The 25,789-nt window shown below is 35.0% G+C and overlaps 1 protein-coding gene across 7 annotated transcripts in view; it reads right to left on the reverse strand.

Annotated features, from left to right (window-relative positions):
- Ddr (discoidin domain-containing receptor 2) overlaps positions 1–25,789 on the reverse strand; it is a 418,242-nt gene that overhangs the window by 142,100 nt on the left and 250,353 nt on the right. The gene's annotated exons all lie outside the window — the stretch shown is intronic.

The following is a 25,789-nucleotide window of genomic DNA, read 5'->3' on the forward strand; positions in this document are numbered from 1 at the left end:
GAGGAAGACTGATAAAAAAAAAAGAGATTAAAAGATAAACTTTAAAAAGTTAATAAATAACGTTGATAAATAAAAGATTGTAACTAACTTTTTATTTCAACTGTTGCTCAAATTTCTAGTTCATATTCACTCAACGAAATCATAAGTAGGCAACAAAAAACGGATTGCGACCTCTACCGGACATATTTGGCAATTATAGGCTATCTTAACCACCAATAAACGAACTTCTAAAATCAGCGAATAATTTAAAAAAAAAAAAATCACATCTATCTTAAATGTCCTCTCTTCCTATTTCCTTCTGGTCTTCAAGGAAAAAGCGATATTTTGGGTTATAGCTGCTAGTTTTGTCAGTTCCTGTCATCAGCTCCGGATGTTAGCCGACACTTAAAAAAATTTAATTATTATTATTTGAGTGAAGCAGTTCGAAATTCAGCAATATCACGTTTAATACGGGGGGGCCCATTACACAAAATTGCGGAAGTTCCAGGAACCGTACCGCGAAACGCCTAGCAGATAAGAATTAGAGAAATTTACAGTCGCGTAGGTAATGAGTGTAATTACTGTTTAATTACTGGTTAGATGAAACTCTACTACACCAGTGGTATTAATGCTCGCAATAATCATTACATCTGGCTGTCTCCCAATAGCCCAAAGCTGAGCATCATTACCGCCGTTATCATTATTATTAAAGGGTCCCTCCCTCCCTTTTGCATCTTTCAGCTTGTTCCAATGGAACTTGCCGTCAGTCCATTAATAGTTGCTTCTTAAATTAAAAGTGAAATTAGAAGGAACCGGCTTACTATGCACACTACAACGTGTCTGTTTCTGCCAACGAAGTTAAGGAAAATCTTTCAAAAAAAACAAAATATTACAAGGTCGCTTGTTGTAGTCTGAAATGAACTGAATACGATGTCGTTTGGTTGAGATACGGACCATCTTTGGATAGTTGAAAATGCTGCATTATAAGAGCAACTTGGTTGCAATATTGCATGCAACACGTTTAGGACGACATACAACATGGAATACTTATTGATAACAAAAGTGGAATTTTTTGCACTTAATCTAGAGGCCAACAGAATTCGCCAGAGAACTCGAGGATGGAAAACACGTTTTTAGACTGCTTCTTGAATTCATAAATATTATTGATGATGTTTATTCAAAAAAAATTACCACCAATCGATAAGTTGCATATATTATTTCTCTTTCATCATCCTATATAGCATTTTAACAGACATACACATCTTCGCAAATAATGTGAATCGCTAGATGACGTTCTCTATCTCCCCCTCCCCCTCCCCCATTTAGATTGTGTGTACGTTCTAAATAGCCCCTAGTGGTACTCAGATAATTAAGTAGCAAGCAATTTATTGGGTTGTGAACAGCACTATCTATTATGAGCGATACCTCCATCTGCTTATATATTAATGTTCTTCAACAATGCCCGTTTCCTGGCAACGCGCGTGACATGTCAAATAAATTTCCTAAAATCTAACGTGCTTGGCAATTTCTCTGGCCAATATTTTGACAGACTATATAAATATTGTAATTAGAATCAGAGGAGCTGTCAGAGATGTTTGACGGTTCCCAGATGCGCAAGTTCTTCCCGTGTGATTAAATAGGATGATGGACTAGACTCCAAATATTCCAATTTCAACTCGATTTCCTCCCCTTTCCCCCCCCCCCCTCCACCTACTACCGCATATGCGACAAACATCTCCGTCATGACTCTTATTTAGCGATCAGAGAGCTCGAGCTACTTGTTGTACTCCAAAAGCCAAGACGAACCTTCGGGGCAACATCCGGGACACTTTTCGTACAACTTTGCCAATCTCATAAGCGTTCAACACGTCAGACGGTAAACACAAGGAACCCCAGCAGCGAACTTGGTGTTTTAGGTAACTTACGGGAAGTAACGGCACGCTGTCCTCTGTCAACGGAGGATGACACGAGGTAGGTGATTACGTCAACGTCTTTCATTCCTTCATCAAACAGCTTGTGGACTGCTACACACACATATTTCTAGGTCTTCGTTACCTCTCGTGTTTGCTCTCCGTCAATGTACGGACCTTTATTAGCTTCCTGTTACTTCCTTAGCCGCACTCCTTCATGTGGCCTAGCTGCCTTATAAGGAGAGTATCGACCTCGTATTGTGCCACGACGAGAGTCGAAAAAAAAAATAACAATCAAAATTTACTGCAGGTATTAGAAGTTCTTTATGAGTTCTTTCGAACTTATCCGTACGATATTTGACCATATTAAGAAGGCAGAGTTCTGATTAATAGCGTAGTATCCAAACTAAGTGAAGGTTTTGTTACTTTTGGTGCTATTCCAAGTAAAAGGTGTGTTTTTTTTTTGTTTTGTTTCTTTATTTTGAGTTTAACAATAAATGCAGTCGATAGAATCCTCAACACTTATACGCATGCGTGATCACTGTTTTTTTTTTTTCTTTTTTTTTTTTTTTCTATATGGACACCGTTCCATAGCTATATGCGTGCTTCATCTCTGAATCTTCTATTCCTGAATAGTTACCGAGAAAAAAAAAAAGAAAGAAAGAAATAACGCAGAATCGTACGAAACGACACCATAAGGTTGACCTGTAATTCCAATTTCCTATTCTAACCTCTCCAGTTTGCGTGTAACACTAATTTAGTCGAGCTGGCCATTCATCCCAAGACGCTACAGCCTTCCAACATCAATTTTCGCCTCGCTTTGTCCGACTTTTTTTTTCTTCTATCATTTTGGCTTATTCTATCACCTAACGCAGTATAATAACACACAAAAGAGAGAAGAAAAAAAAAAAGACAGTTTGGTAAAACCACCAATTTTGTTCTATTATGAAAAGCCGGTTTTATTTCTAAATAGATAATCCATAACGACTTTTTTATTTCTTTAAACATAGGTGAGGTTTCAAGACCCAGAAAATTCATTTTATGCCATAATATTTATCTTCTATCTCATTTCTGAGTTACCATAATTCCTGTGTGGGGATGACATGTGGTACGTTTCCCATCATTACGTCAGCCATCTTACATTTGCCCAGTACAGTACGTTTGTTGTTGGTAATAGAGAACAATCAAACCTTCTACACAAAAGGATCTAATCCCCTCTTTTCCCCTCCTATATAAAAAAGCTAACAATGAATATTTTGAACTTTTCACAAATGCCTAGAGACTTTATTTATATATGTTTATGATAGAAAAGTGTGTTTAGCCTATGTCTTCGTTTGGTAGAGAAATAATAATTTTTGGATTATTTTTCTCCAAAAAATATATATAGCCGGAAAATTCGAAAAATATTTTAGATAAGTACTAAAATAAAAAGAAATAAAGAAAAAGAGAAGTTCCATATCATCGCTAAAGATTTTCGTGATGTGCATGAAGGCCAATACTAGGTGTTTGGAGCAAAAATAATGTATCCATTTTAATTATTAAGCATTGTATAAAATATTATAAATAAACATCTTTATTAATTTGTGTGAAGCAGTATTTGTTTAAACCCCTTTTGTATCAATTAGCACCTTTATTTTTATTTAACTTCCACTCATGAAAGATTGAAACCTGTAGTACGTTAGTACCGTGGGTGGGCTGAGAATTTTTCTATAATTTTTACTTATTTATATATATTTTTTTTTTCATTTTTATTTATTTTTACATATTCTGGAAATTTGAGACTATAGAATGAGCACAACATCTAATAAATGGAGAATTGTTCTCACATCATGAGGCAAAATTCATCTTCAACTCTAAAGAATATCACAAATATAATTCACAACAGAATTTCAATTCACAGTATATATATATTGTTTGGAAAGAGGTGGATAAACAAACATTTGCACAACATTTTAACGTAGAACTAGAAATAAATGAAACATCTCTGAAAACAAATTCCAACAACTTCCATATTTCTTTGATTATTTTTTCTATCTTGAATGTTTGTTAAAATTTCAGCATCTCCGAAGTAATGAAAATAATCAAAACTTATTCGCGAAAAAGAAAAAAAAATGATGTTGCTATGGGCCTAAAATGCGTTTGTGAATTTAAATAATTTCCCTAATAAATATTCGTCACGAAGAAAATGTATCTAAACAAAACAACGCTGAAATTCCAACAGAAAATTAAAACTCAAATTGCTTTATGGGATTTCATGAATAAATAATCAATGGTTCTGTTAGATTGTGCACTGGACTTTATTTACTCGGTAAAAATTGACTTCTAGTTCAAAGCTTTATCTTCTGTTTAAATTCTAGTTAATCATATCAACAAACCGGAAGCGGATATTCCAAAACTGTGCGCTCTGGCGGCAGCTGTTAAGGATGAAGATTAATATATCGGTCTCCGACTCAGACATTGTTGACATGCGATACATGCATTTGAAGTATGACGGTATTATAGCAAGAGTAAAATTTTGGAAGACAAAATGGATGCTTCTGAAAAACAGTTTCTACAAATAAATAAATAATAGTTTAACTTTCATTAAAAACAAGAATAATTTGAAGCAAATAAGAGAAAACCTATGATTGAACTTTTGAAATCTTGGATAAAGAGAAAAAAATAAAGTGTCGAGTGTAGAATAAATATATGTACATAATTATTTTTTAAAAAAATAAGAAATGTATAGAAAGATAAGAAATAGCGTAGGCTTCTGAGTCTGTAATCTACTTGCCAGCATAGTTGGCTTATTGTATAGTAGTCCTCCCCCTTCCTCAAATTTAGAGTCCATTTCCAGTGTTGCACAGATATTGTGAGGTCATTAGTTGGTTATGTTAATCAACAGATTATTTTAATCGTTCGTTGTGAGACCACTTCTTTGCTTACGGGAGGCATGAAGTGGCTTGAAAAAGTAATATGCTGGGTTTCTAGAGGAGACTTTCCAGATCATCTAATCCTTAACTCACTTACATAGTAAACCCTTAACCCATTCACAGTAATAAAACCCCAATGGCTGGGACTGTCAGTCATAGAGAGAAAATGTTTCAATGAATAAGTGATTTTTACTGTCATTTTTCCCACACACACACGAAGACAGATGTTCTAGAGATTACGATTTATTTACCTGTGGAAGATCTATCATCACTATTGGTAGATCCTCCAGGGCAACAGCAAGTAACATTTTTGTTGTGGCTGGCTACAATTTTGCCTTCCTCCTTCAAGCAACATTATTTGCTGAGAGAACCTGAAACTCCAGATTCCTACAGAGACTAGGTCTTTAGGTCTGTACATTTTAATTTTAAATTAATAATAATAATAATATACTGATATTATAAATAAAAACAAGAAACATATGAAAAAGATTTAAATCTTTTGTAAATATTAATATTTCACTTTTTCAAGTTGACTTGTCGTTTTAAGATTATATTTTAGATTAGATTAAGTTAGAAACACTATGAAATAGTATTTTATTTGTAAAATTCTCTCTCTCCAGTTTTCCTATCATGCAGGATAAGAATAATAATTACTAAGGTGCGAGATATTTCGGTATTTGGCTAACTCGCCTTTAGCTACAGCAGTGCGGCCACAGTGCGGGAAACATGCAAATCATATTGATCACAGCTACTATGGACAAGTGACGAAGCTTATAGCTAATTTAGTCAGTATCAGCGATGCCCGTTGGTAGGCGAGATGTCGGTTCGAATCCCATAAATAGCGAAGAATCTTCATAAAAGCTTTTCAACAACAGGCCATCAAACCACACCTAATTAGCAGATAATACACTGGACCCCATAACATCAGTTGCTTCGGCCGTAATTGAAAATAACAAAACATGTATCTATCGATACAGAGTGTGTTGTTACAGGTTCAATTCGCACGGAAGAAACAAAGACATCGAGCTATTGTATTTTGATACTAACGTTATCAAAACATTTCCAAATAAACGCAGTTGTGTCGTAGAAAAAAAGTATTCAAATCGTTTGGAACGAGATGAAATTGTCTTTAAAAAAAAAAATCTAAATAGAATTAAAAATTCAAATGATTAAAAGTTTTCAAAAAAAATAATAGAAATCTTACTACCACTAAAGCACGGAAAGAAATTCGATAAACATCTGGCCGAGCCTTAATACAAAATACCTTTCATCTAAAGTTGCCCTCTAAATTTTATTTCCAGTAAGAAACCACAAAGTGAGTGCCTGCGAGTGTGCCCGAGCTACTAACTATACCATACCACATGTCTTAAAGAAATGCGACAGATGATTTAACTTTTCAACGTCCTTAATTTGAAATTCTGGCTGGAATTATGGATTTTTTTTTCCTTCATCTCCGAAATGGTTTCGTAGAGAAACTTAAATTGTTGAATATTTCCTTGTTTCAGGCAGTTTGCGATGCAAATTCCGTTCGTTCTTAGATTGACAGCCACAACAATCCTAACTGAGAATGCAAATTTAACGCTTGCCATTATAGAATTTTCTAAATCCAGATGTAAGAAGGGAAGAAGGTCGGGAGATGGGGGTTGTGGGGGAGGGGGGGGGGGAAGAGAATGGAAAGGAAAGAACAGAGGATTTCTTTAACTGCATACTTGTGTCTTATATTAAAAGGGAAAACAGTTTTATAACGCAGATAAATTTCCTTTGGTATGCATTCTTGGAATGTTTCTTTTCATCTAGAGAATGAAACAAATTTCCGTCATGAAAATCTCCAGTGAGATATTTGAAATTCCTTTTGGCGTGACGTCATACGCAAAAAGACAAAAAAAAAAAAAAATTAAGCGAAGATTTAGGGAAGCAAAGTCAAAAGTGCTTGGCTGTCCGTTTGGAAGCAAGCGATAGTTGATTGGTGTAATTTAGAATAGCGGGGGAGGATGGAAGAAGGGAGACTCGGGTTATACACACACACACACGCGTGGAAAGAGTGGACAGTATTCAATGACTCTCCCGAGAATCATCTTCAGACTGTAGACATCCTCCAACAGCGACTTTGTGCCTAAGTAACAGATGACAGCCAGGAGCTCGTGGTTTTCTGTAGCTTCCACACCAAGCACATCATTTATATTTATTTGCATTTCATTTTCAGCCGTGACTTGTTCTTATGAAACTGTGTCAGTCGCCATGACTGACGGCATTTGTCTAACTTATCGCAGACAACGCAGGGAGTCCGACTTTGTGACAAAATGTCACATTTCGGCTTCCGTAAAGCCTAGTAAATGGCCACACCAGGAGACGCTTAGTGTAAAATAATGATTTGTTCTGGCTCGCATAAGTCCATCAAAACATCCTGCTTGTAGAGAGAAACAAAGCGTATCAAATGACGCTGCCCGACTCCTATATTAAATATTGTTATGCGCTAGGAAATGTGCTTTTGCATTCGTTAGCATCTTGCATGCACTTTTATGGTAGCGACAGAGCTTTTCGGCAAAGCATTTGAACCGCGAGGGAATAAAAGACAGCCTCTAGTGTTATCTATGCTCATTTAACAGCTCAGGATGGAGATTAAACTCGGGATTTTGGAGCGTCACCAGCCTATCTAAATATTTAATAAAGAATATTCTGCACTCGGTGTTTTGTAGATTACCATGAAACGAGTTTGCTACTCTTTCTGTGTGCCTCAGAGAAAATTACTCCTTTCTCTCTCTCTCTCTCGTCATATATTTATCACTCTAACCTTCTCGTGATGAAATTGTAAGAGTTTTTCTTACAATTTCATCACACTCCACGCAACAATGTGTCGTGTGCAAAATTAAAGTTGCCGAAATTCGTCTCGCTTATTTCGCTTTGGTAAGCAGAAAAGTTCTACATAATAATCTAGGTCATAAAACATTAACAATGAAATGCAATAAACAATCCAACAGTCACTTGGCTTTTTTGAAGAAGTTTTTTTTTACGTCTGCTAGTCGGAAATAACCAACAGAATACGTAACAATACAAGTAAACAGAAGAACAAAAATGCAATTTCACTTTCTTTTCAATTGTTTAGTTCAACACGTGTTATTTCGCGTATTGTTATTGGCTGATCATTTTCCCCCTACCAGAAATGGTCATTAGCTCAACGTCACTGCTAACAATAGGATTACTCTAAAAATGTATCCTAAAACTTCTTTGTCTAAAAAAAACGTTGGTTTATTGTTTGACCCTCAGTAACCATTCTATCTACGTATACACAAAACGTCGAGTGTATTTCATGTTATATTTAAAATTGTGAAGTCAAATCGTTCTAAGCATTTTATCTCCTAAACATTTTTCGAATGTTAGGGTAAACACAGTGCCTTACATACCACAAAAGGTAACGAACGATCCAATGTGGACTACACAAACATAATACAATATAATAATAGATAGACATTCCAGGCACTTCCTACAGAATGACGAATAACATCTGTGGTTAGACATATGGAGGCGCCTTGTTTTCAATTTATTAACTCCCTTCTAGCCCTGACATAAAACGAAGTAACCAGGATGGGCGTCCTTTTTTTTTTTATTATTTCTTTCTTTTGGGTTGTGCTTATTCAGGTTGTGTGAGAAGAATAAAATATTTCCGTTCGCTATGAAATATTGTTCAACAAAATGAATGATGACCAAGCTTTTCGTAGCTAGGTGAATGATTAAAACACTCGTTCGTTTGTCATGTGTTCGCTCCCACATATTCTAAGGCATTCTTCGTTGAATGTGCACCACATACATTTGCTATATATATAAAAAAAAAGCCGATTCTATCTAACTAAGCATGCAACAGTTGCGCTTGTGCACATTACAATTCAATGCATGCTTTTAAAACAATGGAAAAACGAGAAATTATTTCGTTAAGGAGCAAACCAGATTACGATGGTATGGGTCGAGGTAGGTGAACTGAACAAGGTAGCTTCGGAAAAACGTATTCTGTGGCAATAAAAAGTAAACGTTCATCCTTGAATTCCCCTACTTAACCCTCTATGTAATTTTAGCACGCTCTGCGTGATGTCTGACGTCTATCTTGTCCAAGATTTAGAATTTTTACGTTATTAGTTTGTGTGAATGAATAAAATGATGATTAAAAAAAATATTTTATTATTCATTTAAGCAATGGGTTGCGATAATAGTAAAAATATCATAGTATTTTTATTATTTAAATTCGGTCTAAAGTATCCGTTTCTCTCGAAGGTTCCAAATTCACGGTCGAATCCAACGCCCTCTAGTGAACAACCGAATCCCTGTTATTCTTTCAAATGGACAGTCTGCGAATAACATACGATCTGTAGAGAGCGAGGAATCTAAATTAGTGTCGAGTAAGTGTTCGCAGAAAAGACAAAAATTGTCCTTTGGTGTTCAAACGAAACTATTGATCCATGACTTGGTGAAGCTTTTAATTAAAAGCCGAGTTTTAATGGCGATGGCAGCGTAGGCTCGGTAATGAAGTAGGTGCCACAGCTCGTGGCTTGTTCTGGCCTTAAGTTAGGAAGCAAGGCTTCATCACTACGGGAAATCAGGATATAAAGAGGCTGAAAAAAAAATAGAGCTACTAAAGTAATATAAAATAATTAAATGAAAGAGAAACATCAATTGATTTAAGGAGCCATGAGGGAACTGTAGGATATGCAGTGACAAAGAGAAGGGAGATTAGGACATAGTTGAACACATGCACGATGGTATAAATGAAAAGAAAGGCGGAGAAAGAGTAAAAAAAAAAAAAAACCAACACTAAAAGTGAAAGATAAAATGAAGTGGATAGAGTGATTAATTAAGCGGAGAATTTAGACTCGACAGGCAGGGACAAAGAAAAAAAAATAGCCAAGATTTTCCAAAACACACCGTGGGAATAGTATTTCTGTGAACTAATAACGTTTGCTTGCTGATTAATGTGAGTCTAGCTTTTTTTGTGTGCTGTGGCTTGTTAAAACCAGGATAATTTAAAGTTTTCCTTTGTTAAACTAGGATTAAAGCCTCCCACCCAGAGGTTATGGGAACATTAACCTCAAAACGCTAAATTACTAACACTGGATCGATGGTTGCAAGAAAAGAATTGCCTACGCTAACCATTACCTATAGCTGTAACATTAATTCGCAACTATGGCTTTGTTCGTAACGAAGAACATTAAATGAACAGACCGCAGAAGCACCACTAAATTCTGTCAGCAACTACGCAATTAATTGAGCGACTAAATAAGGAGCCCATTTGTCCGGTGTTTATAATACTGTAGCTAACGTACCACTGAAGAACTGATCTATATGCAGCTGAAGCACTGGAAGAATTATTGTTCTGTTTTAAGCAAATTATAAATAGCACTAATCAGCTTAACATAAAGTAGTTTTAAGCATATGAATCCAACTCGTAGTGGAGTATTATTCAAAGGTTATTAAAGAAGGGAAGTTTAGGGTTTATTCAAAACGTGCCCAGGGTTGAAAATGTATTTCATAACTGCACGGATGTTAATAATCCCCGATTTAGTAAGCAAGTGTAGATTAGTGCAAAAGTAACTCATAGCATGTTAAATATATTGTGTTTTGTAAGGGGGAGATAAAAAAATTATGAAAAACTGACCTTTGAAAAGATTTAAGTTTCCTAACTAGGTATCGGGTCCCACTTCCAGATCATTTTGTCTTAAATCTCCTATGTTTGATGCAGAATTTTTTAAGCTCCTCCTCTATTTAAAAAAAAAAAATATCCCCAAAATGGTTTTTAAATTCAGGGAACAGAAACAAGTCACATAGGTTAATAGGTGAATATTTTCTCCCATTTCATAATTTTGCTGCATAATTATTGAAACCGGATAGCTTAATAATGAAAGAGGGCAACAATGGTGGACCAAATATAATTTGCATTCAATACAGACAAGCCACTATTATCATTTTGAATAAGTTAAAATGGAATTATAACAAGAAAAAATAATATTTTATGAAGTAAGCACTCTGTCATTACGCCAACAACATTAGGCTTAGTGACATTTACAGTTTACATACTATACATAGAATTGTTCAGTCGCACGAATAAATCTTATTTTCCTAGTGAAATATGAAAATTTTCCAATCCCTATAACCTACAGAAAATGAAAATATTAAGTACAATATTGAAATGATTCGTTATTTCTCAACTTTCAACTTATTCAGTATACTAGCAATTCTTGTAAGCCTTTTTTGCGTGTGACAATAAATTGACCAGTCTAGACCAAAATTAAATCAACGTGTTTTCTTATTTAATCAAGTTAAAAAGAGAGACAAACAGACAAAGCGATCCTAATAACTGCTATTGTATGTCGCGAATCAGATCTCAACTATCAACCTCGGAAAAGTAATTTATCTGGTAACACAAACGAGGACTGTGTGCTTTGCAAACAGATGCTGTAAACGTTAGGTAAAATAAATTTCGATGCAAGAAAAAAAAAATCAAAGTGATCTCCCCTCCTCCGCGCTCCAAAAATAATAGAATAGCTGTAGCAATAAAGTACTACAGAGTCAGTTTTACTGGGACACTAATCAGGCAATCAATCAAGCCAGTGTAGCTAAGCCTAACTGATATATTATTCAACTTCCCACACCTTAAGAACTGGAGGGGAGAAAAAAAATGAGAGAATACTTCGAATTCCATGCCAAAGAGAATTCTACTAAGAAATATCAAGCCGGACAGTGAACCTAGTTCTACCATAATCCAAAACGCAATTCCCCCGACGCCGTAAATTAAAGCGATGTGCTCTTTCTTCGTCCCCGTAAAAGACAACGCCACTTTTCAGTGCCATTCACAAATGCGACGAACCATATGTTTGCTTTCATTGCGGAATCTCTTCTCGAGCGCACACCAGACACTGACACTCGCGAGGCATAAGCCTCACTGCAAAACATGAGACGACAAAGAACGTACCGAATTAGCCGCCATGTTGTCTGACCTCCATGACCGCATAAGGATATGGTTACGTCACTCAAAGCAATCTCTATTTTTTTTTTTTTTTTAAGAGTGACTTGGTCATAAGGAGTGAAAGCACGGTAAACCATTTAGGCTATCATTACTAGTGAGATGTATGTAATAAAATTCCCCAGTGGGTATTCTTCTAAGTATACGAGGCTTAACCCCAATTGTCGGTACACAACAAACAGTGATCTGTTGTATAACAAGACTCTGTCCTTAACAGTGAATCCTGTCTAATTTTAAGCATCTATAATCGTCTTGTAAACGTCTGTTCTTTGCCTATTTATGGCAGCATAAATATTAATAGACTAGGGGGCACCACCTGCATATCCGAGTATAACATTTTACCCTCAGGGACTCACCCTGTGATTCCCAGTTTGGCTATAAATCTGCCTAGAATGGTAGTGTGGAGACAAATGGAGTGATACATCTGCGTTTGTGGTCACCTAGCAACCTAGCAGTTGCAGGGATTATGAAATATATGACCGCTGATAAGGGTGGGCAAGTCTTTCGGGTTTAGTCAGTAGTGACCAGCCGTACATGGGCCACTTGCCTTTTCATCTCTAACCCATATATCTCTAGGTCTCTTTTGTAACACTGTTCGTGTCTATGATCGATGGGCGTTTCCTGATTTATCTTCGTTCTTGTATCTATCTTATCCTTATTGTTGTCTTTGTTTCTGTACATTGGATGGGAGCTATGACCCCGGAAGGATTACAAAAGAAATGAAACAAAAAAAAACTTTAATAAGGATAGTTCTGCTTTAGAAAAACTTCTATATTATATATATATATATATATATATATATATATATATAACTACGATATTAAATAAAATAAAAGGTTAAATATCACCTATCATGTGAGTAACCAAAAATGAAATATCAATAAGCTGGTTACTATGACAACGAAATTCCAATAGTTTTAATGCATTGTTTTCATATTCGCCTTAAGTAAAATATGTTTAGGTGTCGTGACATAAAATACATTTTTGTGGCGTTTCATTAAAAAGCGACCTCTACAGTTAAAGCATGGAACTAACTTTTTTTCTTTCTCTATATTTTTATGTAAGCCTTAAGAAATAGCATTTTATTACTCGAGAAAGACGAGTGATGATTATATTATTTGTTTGCTTAGATATAAACACAGCACGAGAGAGAGATAGCATCTGAAAATTCTTGGTAAACCCCAGGACAAGGCAATCCATGAAAGTAATCCGAGTATTTTGATGCATCGCTTGCCACCAACTCTCCCATCTCCACGTGAGAGCCTATTTATTACATCCTTTAGCACGAAGTTGGAGGACGAATAGTAAATCACTCAAATCAACGACACAGTAATAGGCTTTGGTGAGTAAATGCAGCAATCTGAAAAATAATATTCCAGTAATGTCGCCGAGAATCACTGGGGTCACTTTATGTTGTTAATTAAAGTTGGCTCGCTAACACATCCGGTTACCTACCAGCACCAATATTAAGATGAAACGGAAGCATGTAATCCACTTAGCTAACGCTGTCAGTGTGTGTGTGTGTGTGTGTGTGTGTGTGTGTGTGTGTGTGTGTGTGTGTGTGTGTGTGTGTGTGTGTGTGTGTGTGTGTGTTTTAATTTATCCCTTGAATGGCAGAATAAGCCTGTCTGTGAGTGTTGTTATACATTGAAGAGTAATGTCAGTGCCAAGGCAACACACACACATACACACCTTGAATTATACTAAAGATTATATGAACTCCGCTAAACAGATAGACTAAACTAGACACATCTATCCATATCCTATAAATTATTTTCCTGAATTATAAGTTTTCTGAATAGGCAGTGAAATCATGAAAACAGAATGGCGATCCCAAAGTAGTACGAAATCCGTTCTCAACGAATTCATATATAATGTTGGTATGCTCCTGAAAAGAAGTAGCTTGCATCGTAGTTTTAAATCTATTCCGTTTATAAACATTGGAAGTTTCGAAACGTATCAAAAAGAGTGTTACATAAACCAACGTTTCACCAACATAAAGCAGCATAATCAAGGAAATACGGAAATTATAAAATATTTTTCAATATGTAAATTTGTGTAAGTATAGATATTTATATGTGCTCGTCTTAGAAGTACAGCGACATGTAGTTTGTTTCAATACAGTGGCGGTCATTTAGGGTGTGTTCATCTTGGGTTGTGGCGTAATAGGGCTGTTTGCCAAATCTTGTTTAAAAATCACACCGTCCTTTCTGTCACAATTGGACGAGATCTAAAAGACTTGGACTACTTCCAAGAAAAGTAGGTGTGCTTTAAATCTAGATTTGTGGAGGAGTTTTGTTTTATTCCACTGTATAAAGTCAACAAACAAATCGAGAGACTGACCCTATAAGTCCACAAACTAAATCAGTGGTTACATGTTTAGCCGTACATTTCCGTCTTTGTAATGACTGGATTTTATTTCTTTTGTATAATTTAAACGTTTTCTTGAAATATCACCAAGATAAGGAACCACTGGATAGTGAGAGAATGATTTAACTATTAAATTCATTGTACAATCTCGGCGATTTTAAATGTTGAAAGCCTAGTAATCATGAAGACATTTTTCACAGAGAAACCACATCTTAATTCAAAAGCATTACAACATTTAACATTTTCTTTTAGCGACCTACAGCAAGAAAAATGTATACTCTCGGACCAGAGTTTCTATAAAATTTTATCTATCATGCAAAATTAATCATAATAAAAAATGTAGTTAAAAAGCATGAAATTAGTGGATAGTTTTTAGGAGAGATGGATAGGCACAGCACATATTTCTCCAATATAGCAGTAGGTACGTATCACGGCAATGACTAAATGTGAAAGTATAATAACAGTTGCATTATTTTTGATTTTATGTTATTTTCTTCAAAATAAAGCTCTTTGGTGGAATAATTATATTGTGCTTAATTTATATCAACAATAAATATTTTAATGGAACTAAAATAAAATGTAAACTGAGCATGTTTTCAAGATCTGAAAATTACCTGTAATATCGCATTATTACAGATACTGAATCACAGATAATGCACAGCATTTATCATAGTTTTCATTGTAAAGATCTGGGTTCAAATCCCGTATAAAATACAATGTCTTTATAAGGATTTTTCGACTGAAGATGAGCTAACAGTTCCAATTAACGGTGGAGTAGATTTTTACTCCACAAAATTCAGGACAACGGCTCTCACAAAAAAAAGACATACAAGCCGGAGAACCCACCTAGCTGACAAGCACAATACATAGCTAGTGGAGTCTTATTTGAGTCATTACTTTTAAACAACAACAGCCGCTACAGTTATCACAGAATGTGCATTGTTTTAATATCTTTAATTAAATTTTAGCATCTCACACTACGCTCAACTTATGAAATAAACAAGAATGTTAATTCTAATCTGTTGATATCCATAAACCAAAAATGCTACCAAATATGATAACTTCAAATATCAAAATTCATAATTCAAGAATCATAGATAATGAAAAGGTCAAGTGTCATGTCTTTAAAACACTTTCTAGAACAAAAAGATCAACCCCCCCCCCCTACTTCCAACAGTTTACTTGCATCTAACCACGGAGAACAGTACAAATTGACTTAGGGCTTAATCTTGGACTTATCTCGAATATAATTTAACAAACATCAGATTTTAGCTTGTTCTGGACTCCAACTGTGTCATCATGTAAATTTCATGCGTTTGAACTGATAATTTCAAACCAACAGTATGTTTCCATGGTAACGAAGTTCAAACTGAGGGAAATGTAAATATTGGTTTCTATGACAACAAATTTTCAAATAATTATTAAAACCATGTAAGACTAAAGAAAAGAATGAATACGTGCTTAAAATTGTCAATTATTGAAAATTCCAAATAAATCCCACTAGATAATATATAAAATACAATCAGTGCTCGGGTGCGGTGAAGAAAATCGAATTACGGGGAATCCGTTTCATCCCACCCACCCACCCCTCTTTCCACATGGAAGCATCAACATCGACTGTTCTTACTACAAATTAATCGTGCTCTCCGTAATTAACATATGCTTCGAGTATTTAATGAAAACTGGGTCAATCAAGATATCAAAGTACTTCGGAAACAGCGAACGAGGGGGGGGGGAGAAAAAAATGATGTTCTAGTGAACCTGAGTACAATCCGTCGTTATCGATAGTCACAATCAACGTATAATTATCTTGAAAAACACGTGAAAATGTGAAAGGTTTACGACTTTAGAGCAGTACGGAGGAAGATAAGTTTAACACGAAAGCTGACGAACGATATTAGCAAACATGATACTGCAAGGATTAATGATGTAGGCCGATGACAGCCTTGAAGCAATTAATACCGATACTTTACACTAGATGGCTCCTTCTACGACATAATTGCCTAATGTACATTCATGCACACTATACTTAATTGTTATACCGAACGTATGTCGCTTGGTTAGTGATATCTGCACCATAAAATGAAATATCTAAACTTTAATGTTCGACCATAAACAGGAGATCTACATTAAACTATTAACAAATTAATTAATAATAAACTGTATTGTTAAAACTGATATTGCGAAATGAATGTTGTAAAATTTCCATCCGAGCGACTACAATATGATAAAAACTTGTATTACAACTTTTATAAAATATAGATGACGTCATAATGGATCCACACATGCGCAGTTAGAATATAAAAACTTGTCTTATAAACTTTAGAAAGAATGAAATATACATGATACAAAAATAGCTCCAAATAAGCACAATTAAAACTTGTATTAACTTTATGAGGTAATATAATGACGTCATACATCCACATGCGCAGTTAAGCTATTTTTCTAGGGAAGATTATGAACTATATTGTTATTTTAATTAGCATTAAACTGGTAAGCGGACAAATTAGCGCTATTTTTGATTTATATTGAGTTTGAATAAGAGGGATTTCAACATTCAAATATCTTAATTAACATTCAAATAATTTTCCTTTTTGTCAATCCATCCCATATTATAAAATCGAGGTAAAGTCATCAATTTTCTTATGAAAATGGCCTGGAAAATAATCCATCTTTACCGGCACCTTAAAAAAAAAAGTTTTAAATCGACTTTGTTATAAATTTTGCCTCATCAATAAAGTCCTGGATAATGCGAAGAAAACAGCGATAAATTCATTTTAGAAGAAAAGAGAGACACCACGTTGAAGGGATTGCCATCAACAGCCCCGATTATATTTTTTCGCTACATTATCTCTCAGTACTTTATAATTTAGCCACCATCAATGCCTTAAAAAAAAACCAGGTACAGTGATGTAATTAAACCCACCCCCGATTAGAAAAATGGAGTCAAGTAAATGGTTATCCCTTTTACTAATATCTCTCTCACGGCCAGGCTTTAAATGATGAGCAACAACAACAACAAAAAATACTTTAATGAAACGCCCTAGATCATGTCGAAAGTTCGGATCTTGGTGTCAAGCCAATCTCGTTCTTCAACAAGGAGTGAGACGCCTATTCATCACCCTCACGACGGCTCAGTGTTGCTCCTTCATCTGGTAAGCGGAGATAGTGACGTAATGCTCCCCCACTATTGAAGTCATTAACTTTTCTTCCGAGCGATCGGAACCCACAGTAAACAAATAAAACGTTTTTTTTGATCATCTTAGTTCTTCACTTCTTTAACAAAAGCCTAAAAATATGCCTTCTTTCAAACGGCTTCACCTTTTAACGTTTATTCGTCTAAATAACCTTTGAACTTTCAGACAGTAACAAGATGGAGCATCGTTGCATGGAAAGTTTAATCTTAAAATGTGTTGTAACCGCAAAAAAAAAAAGAAAAAAAAACGATGTGACATATGCGGAAACTTTCATTCCCTTAAGCACCCCTTATAAATCACACCCACAAGTGTTGGCTTATCTAAAATGTGTCAAGGCATACAAGAAGTTACGTTGAAACTGAGTGTGTAGACGACGAAAGTTTATCGCAGGACACAAACTAATTTTTATTTAATGGAAGATGTTAGAAAAAGGGCAACATCGTATACAATTAAATTTTACGCATTTTTTCCATAAATTTGATAGCCCTAATAAAGGAGAGAACAGACATTGCAAAAGTTGGATCTGGGAGAATTGCTTCCAATTTTACCAGCAAACTTTACCCAATAAATAAAGCACTCGAAGCTTTAAAATCATTATCATCTCAACAATCTGAGAGAATTATAATTTACAGTAACTCAAGATCAGCTTGGAGGCAATCAAAAATGGCAATACCAAGCTCACACAAGACATCCACAAACTCTTAAATCAACTAAAGTGTTTAGGAAAAAAGTTGTATTTTACAATGGATTCCTGCTCATGTAGGCATTGGTTACAATGAAGCAGCTGATAAATTAGCAAAAGAGGCCAGAGAACTCAACCAAGAAACTCACATGATAACTCTTGCTGATGCCAATTTGATGTATCACTGATTTCAGTGATACATCAAATTCCTGAAATCAATGTTGACGGAAAGACCTCCACCACGATAGCAAGACTACGAACAGGACATTATAGAGGAATGAAGATCAATACAGATGATACGAGAACATATAGAAACTGCAACAACTGCCCCAATACTGAACTGACACCCACTCACATCTTTACCTGTCCAGCAATTACAGCAGCCTTGCAAGAAATAGATCCTAATCCTGAACAACAGCTCTAAACAAATAAAATCACTGACATAGCCAAAGCAGTTCAAGGAGCATATGGAAACATTTAAGAAGGACAAAGAACAAGACTACGACGACAACAGACATTGCATAAACACCAGAAAAAGTCGAATGAAAAAGAGTATGTTAACATTCAGCCGATTATTTTTGTTCAGGAAGATCTAAATAATAGAAAGTTTAGTTTACTACAGCATACAGTATAGTTATAACTATGTGAAATATGATTTTACTAATAATTATTCACAATCACAATAGCTGTTCTAGCAGAAATAATCTCCTTACGTTATCAAGAAAATCGCAAAACTAATTTTCAAAAACGCACAATCAAATAATGTCAAATACAAGTTTTTTTTTTTCTGTTCTGTTTTACTATTTTCCTTATAATGAGCACATTTCGATAGTGTATATCAATTATATAAATCCATCTGCCAATATGGAGTAGCCGTTTGTTGAAAAGTACAATGAAATTATATTAAGAATTTTCTTAAACCCAAAAGGCGTAAAATAAGGCGTTCTCTTGCTAGCAGCTTTGCTGATAATTATCCAGTTTTTCTACATTAAACAGCATATATAACAAACTTTGGTAATTGATGACGTCATCTTTCAAATCTATTTCATGTATAGCTAATAAAAAATACATAAAATAGAAAATATGGAAAAGAAAGCCGTTTCATGCGCTATTACTATCTTCATCAGGAGTAACAACATTTATGATCAGAAGTATTAGTCTTCAAAATGAACACTAACGTTCCCCTGACAATTTCAGCTGTAAAAAAAAAAACGTTTATAATTTCTTGAAAATGTGTATTTTATGTAGCTTCTTATTAAATGTTTATGACAGGACCTTCAATAATACTAAAACTATCTTCGTCGACTGAGGGAGCTTTATTTATGTGTGGTTTAACTCGGAAAGAATGAACAAATGAAATATTCATTTGTAATCGATAAATCGATAGGATTCGATCACGATTTTCCCAACCATCGTACCCAGATGTACATCACATCTCGATCCTGTACGTTTTTTTTTTATGATATCGATAGATTTATTCAAGAAATAAATAGAAAGAAAGAATAAATAGATAGAAATAGAAACTTAAAGAGAGAGAGAGAGAGATGTGAATCTAACTAACTCTCTAACTCAAATACTAGAATTCAATTACGATTGAAAACAAGACTATCTTGTTCACCATTTCTATTCAACTCTATCTTTTTTAAACTTAAACTTTAGCAAAAACATAAAAAATTAGAAGTTACGGGAGTTAAAAAAAAAAAAAAAGTTTTGAAGTAATCTTGAAGATGTGACCTGCATTTATGAAAACACTGTCAGAGGTTTGTCTTTAAAAGAAGAAGAGAAAAAAAAACTTTAAGAACCAACCAACCAGTGCTTCTTGTGTGTGTGCGTGTATGAGAGAGAGAGAGAGAACAAACCAGACAGACAGACAGACAGAGAAAGACTAAGATTAAGCGCTTTCAACTTATTGGAACTGCTCACCACAAAATGACCTTTCTTCGCAACCACAAACGTAGCTTGGCCTTCCCTTTAATGAACAGATCAAAATCTACCAAACGGGATGGAAAAACGAAGAGAGAAAGTCGCGTATAGAATTCGGAGTCTCAAATGTAGTTGATGGTAGCCGAACACATTGACAGAACAAAAAAAAAAAAAGAAATGGGCGCAAGAGAATATATCGTAGAGAAAAGTACATCGGATATAAGAAAGGGGAAAAAATATGATTTCGTAATTTAAAAAATATCTTTTATGTGTTATTATTTTAAGCTTATGATGAAAATATGATTACCTGAAATGATGATAAAAGCATATTAAATATGAACTTTTAATTCATAGGCATTTTTTTAGAAATTAGTTTAGTGATTAAAGAGATAAAATTATTTTAAAATCATGCAAGAGCGGAGAAAAATTATATTTCATCATAATTTTTCATGATTTCATGGAGATTGAGATTTCATAACTTTCATGATTTCAGGGAGAATGAGATTTCATCATAACTTTCATGATTTCAAGGAGAATGAGATTTCATCATAACTTTCATGATTTCAAGGATAATGAGATTTCATCATAACTTTCATGATTTCAAGGAGAATGAGATTTCATCATAACTTTCATGATTTCAAGGATAATGAGATTTCATCATAACTCATGATTTTAAGGATAATGAGATTGTCATAAGCCTTCATGATTTCGATAAGAATATTTTCATAAGCTGCACTAACTTTTTTTTTTAATTTTGTAATTACTTATAGTATGTATAAATTGTGCATTATCAATCTAAATTGTACTTGCAGTTTTAGCATTATTATTATTATTATTATTATTATTATTATTATTATTATTATTATTATTATTGGAGTGGTCAATCCAATTCCATGTTATCTTGTTCAATTTTAAACATTTTTTTTTCTGTCTTTCTTTTATTATTTATTTAATTTAGCTCATTCCTATTAGCACAATTCGAATAAGAGACTCAGACTCTTGAACAAGGGAATCGAATCGATATTTTAAGCAATTTTCAAAGCCCGCATGAAGGAGAGAAAACGCATGCGTTCGAGTTACAGTCCAAATAAATGGTTTGAAAGTTTGTTTGCTCTATTAGCGGAGAATCAATTGAACTTCGACCAGTTGTAATCGCTAGAGTGGTATTTTCTAGACAGTCGTATATCTCAGGTAGAACCTAAAGACCAACAGAATTATAGCAGTTACTAAAGAAATAAAAGAGATAGAGAGAGAGAGAGAGAGAGAAAGAAAAAAAAAACGTAATTTTCTTATTGATTGGTGATACAAAGCCTCATTGGTCTGGTTTGGAAAAGTCAATTTATATTTCTCAGGACTAAGCAAGCTTCAACGATTTGCTGGTATTGCAAGAGAACAACGTTGACCTCCGATTCTATGGTGCTTTAGCTCACTTACCGAACAGAAAATAATCTCGGTTGAATAAACATTCCACCCATAGCAACCTCATTTCAAATTTAGCTATAAAATGCTGACAAATCTGAATATTAATTAATATTTCTTCAACATAGTAAACGGAAAATTAGTGGATAAATCGAGTCCTTTTTGCCCTTTCTAGATGCATGCAATGGTCGAAACCTGTTATGGAGCCCTAACAGTTTTGCGGTAGGCTAATTTGAAAAAAAAATTTAGCTTGCTAACAGACCAGACCCTTTATCCTAATAAAGCCAAGTCATTCAACGGCTAGAGATGTGGCCTCTAACCTTCTTCACCGGGTTAAGAATGCGAAAAAGGCTTAGCCCCGATATCTGCTGGTATAATAACAACATTTAATAGACGGCAGAAGACAAACAAGGCATACGTAGTTAGCATTTTAATTAGAGAGGGTACACGGTTCGCATCTAAACCACAAAGGGTGTGCGTATATGCACTTAGTACTAAGGTCAAATGGGGTTATCAACCTAAATACGGATAACATATCAAGATAATTTTTTTTTTTTTTTTTACTTTTGTAAGTGCGAAGTATTTAGTGAAGGCGAAAACTAGGAATGTCAGGTGCATTAGTGTTAAATAGTTCGCATGTTAGATGGACGGTATTAGGGTTAGGGTACGAACGTGTAAGGTCAAATGTATCATGCATAATTTATTTCCTTTTTTTTTTTTTTTGTTCGTTGAAGGTTTAATTATTACAGTGGTATAACTGATTTTGAAATCTCGAAAGCATTCTTTTAAGGGCAGGGAATGACAGTCATAAGGACTTTTACTGGGTTTAATGCATTCTTATTCACCTCTAACGCACGTCCCTGTACGCTAAATTTCACAGTATGGTTGTTGCCTTTTATGTCATTGATATCATTAATTAATGCACTAAATTTTTTTAATATATCAGAAGCGTATTTAGGCTGCTACTGCGTCCACATAAAGATTAAGTGTTCAAACTTAAGTTATTACGTTTTAATATCATCGTGTCAATCTCATTCATTTGAGGTTAACTTATAGAGCATTTAGTATCGAATGTACGCTAAGGGTTAAATTTTTAAGCCACTTCAGGCCTCCAGTAGGATAGTGGTCGCACACCGAACGATAAAACTCAAAGATAAACAGCAAAAACAAAATAATAATAAATAAATAAAATCATGTTAAGCCTATTTAAACAAAAAAATAGGAGTCATGTTACGAACCATAAAAATATCCTATAAAAAATAACAGCATTCTAGCATTTGATGTATTCGTATGAAAAATCATTTATATTAAATTGAAATATTTTTACTCTATCAAAGCTCTTTCAATAAAAACATCGAAAAAAAAAACACGTTTCTTACAGTACATCAGGTAGCTGGTCAGATTAAATCAATACCATTCAATGAGTCCATCCATTTCACGTAGTGGGATAACCAATTGCGAATCAGAACCGACAACTCCTGTTCTCTTCCACTTAGGTGAGCAGACGAGATTGCAACTATAACCAGACGTGGTCAAAGTTTACTGTCAAACACTGATGTTGTCCAGCTGGCCACTGGTCGGTAGTGGAACCGAGAGAGGAGGGAAATGGCGAGGAAGATGACTCATAGCTGCTACTTCCAAAAGTGTTAGCTGTATATGGAAAATGCTTTGATCGTATCCCTTCTCCAATATGGAACTTATGAATGAAAGGTTTCGGGGAGAGAGACAGAGAGAGAGAGAGAGAGAGAGTTTCATATGGATGCTGACCCCCCTTATCGCAACTCGGCCATGGCATGTGAGAAATGGCCAAAGCGCATGACTAGCCGTTTCACTAATGAATGCTATCGGGCCACACAGCGAATGAAACAAAAGCTGTTGAGCGATGACTGATATCTTTGTTTGCATTGCGGCCATCAGACTTGTGGGAGATGGCCAAGGTGTTTCTTCTCTGTTTAGTAGATGTAAGGGTGATAATGACTGGTGGAGGAGGACGGGGAAAGGAGGGGGGGAGGTAATTGATACGTCCCCCACGTGCATCAACAGATGTTCATTTAATAAAGTGCATTGGGTACGAATCTAACGTCGAACAACTAGAAGCGAAAATTAATTATTTACTAACACATAACGGAAATAACCAAGTAGTACGTGGTAGATTTTTAAATTAAATTCGACCAAGATAAGTATCTTACATACAGATTTATATTATTTACACCATCCTTAGTTGATTGATCTCCCAGAGAACAAACGGAACCAATTTTTAGAGCCCAGAAGCGTCAAGGTAATTTGTTGCAAATGAACTGTGCAAGTCTTTGGATCAAAGGTCAGAAAAATAATGAGGTTCACCCTTGTGAATCGTTAAGTACGCTAAAAGAGCAAAGGGGCCTCGACAGGGTTGTGGTTACGAAGTTTACTCCAACAGGAACCACTTCACAGTTAAAGAACCACATCTCCTTTCTTAAGAGCCACAATAAGTGGATCCACTTCACCTTAACTGATTCTCATAATCATTAACCATGTCCTTACAAACCAAATTGAGAAAGATTATATGAAAGGCGTTAAGTGGTCAATGATGTTTTTATGTCTCGCCAAGAGATGGCGCCATTGGTGTAGTCAGTGACCCGAATCGTAAACATTCGCAGAAATAATTCCATTTCAAAAGGTAATCTTTATTTAACTATAACTCGCTTCAAATTTATTGTATACAGAATCTATACGCACGCATGCGCAACACCCTCTTGACACAATGTGAAAATAAAGATACTTGAATATTACAAGAACGTTTAGGAATAGTATTCCTCACTCAATGTCGGTTTTTATTCCTTAAAACAGATTTCTATTCGTTTACAACTGCGAAGTAATTCAAAATTAGGGAGAAAATTAGTAGCTGTAAAGCGAGAACTAAACTACCAGCACAGTGAGTGTCAATTTCCACGCATACCTTGCTGTTACGTTTACTGAACATACTCTCTTTAATGCTTCCCACAACCGAAACATGCATAATGCAATTTTGACTAAACTCATTAAATTTCTGCTACATTTCCTGGGATAATTTTACGCGTATCCCATTTGTTTCATCAGCGACATGCTAACCTCTAAGAGCAATCCCTGTTGTGACACGCGATAGTTTTCATGCCACTTTCTATAACGTCAAATTTATCGAAATTGTCATAGCAACATAATCTTGTAAGCCCAATAACTACGTTAGACCATCATGTAGGAAGTAAGGTTAAATTGTATTGTAGAAAGTAGTACTGAATAATTTAAATGATATTTTTAAAAAAAAAATAAAATAATATATATATATATATCAAGTCATAACAAAAAAAAAAGTTTTCGGTTTAAGAAAAAACATTAAAATCAAATTAACTTGAAAAAAAATCCAATTGAATACTTACAGAATATAACAAAAAGGAAGCAAAAAATTCACTGAAAGCTACCATGAGATTTCAACAATGACAAAACACGCGCCTAAGTACCAAAATGAAACTAACAATTTCAACAAATGGACATCCTACGGAAACTTATAAGGGCACCATATATTATTAAAATATAATAGGAAAAATGAAAAACTAAAGCTAGTAGTAATGAACAATACTTACAAGTGTCTGTCAAATAAAACAAATTCTGGATTCCTTCCCCAACTTCCCCCACAGAATAGCATAGTATACCGATAGTGCACGTGCTTATGGGTATGTGCACAGACGTGCGTGTGTAGCATCTATAAAGCGGCACGCCATATCATGTCCATTTATCTTATGGCGCGTTCTATACCACCATTACCTTAACCTTTGTATATCTCCTGCTATAGTTCACCTAGGCATGTACTCATCCAAGCTTTGCCAAGTGTGCGAACAATACACACACACACACACACACACACACACACACACACACGGTGCCATATCTGTGCAAGAAAAGATCGCTCGAACAACTCATGCACAATCCAAACACAGTTTCAAAAAAAAAAAGGAGGGGGAGACAGAATTCACAGCCGAAAAGCGATGAAAAGCGTTCGGTCTAAAAGGAAAGATATGCCCTGATGTCCAGTCAACGCACGTTTCTGAATAGCCACGAGACGTCTCCCCGCAGGCAGATAAATAAATAATTCCTAGTATTCTGTCGTACGGAGCACATCGTATACATTCCGCCTTTTTGGATCAAAACAGCGGGAGCTTGCAAACACAAACTGACCTTCTGGTGGGGGAGATCTCCAATAAGTATAGCTTTGATTCCTAAGAATAGAATAGTCCTTCCGGTATAGAACAAGACCTTAGCCGACTGACCCCGAAATTCGGTCTTTTTTTTTTTTTTTTTTTCCTCCCTTGATGTATAACTGTTTAAAAGGTATGATCCAATCGGCAAACAGTTCCAAAATAAAAGAATGCAAAAAC

This window comes from Typopeltis vanoorti, chromosome 8 (genome assembly GCF_054136105.1).
Source record: "Typopeltis vanoorti isolate ZY-2024b chromosome 8, IOZ_Tvanoo_1.0, whole genome shotgun sequence".
Taxonomy (NCBI): Eukaryota; Metazoa; Arthropoda; class Arachnida; order Uropygi; family Thelyphonidae; genus Typopeltis; species Typopeltis vanoorti.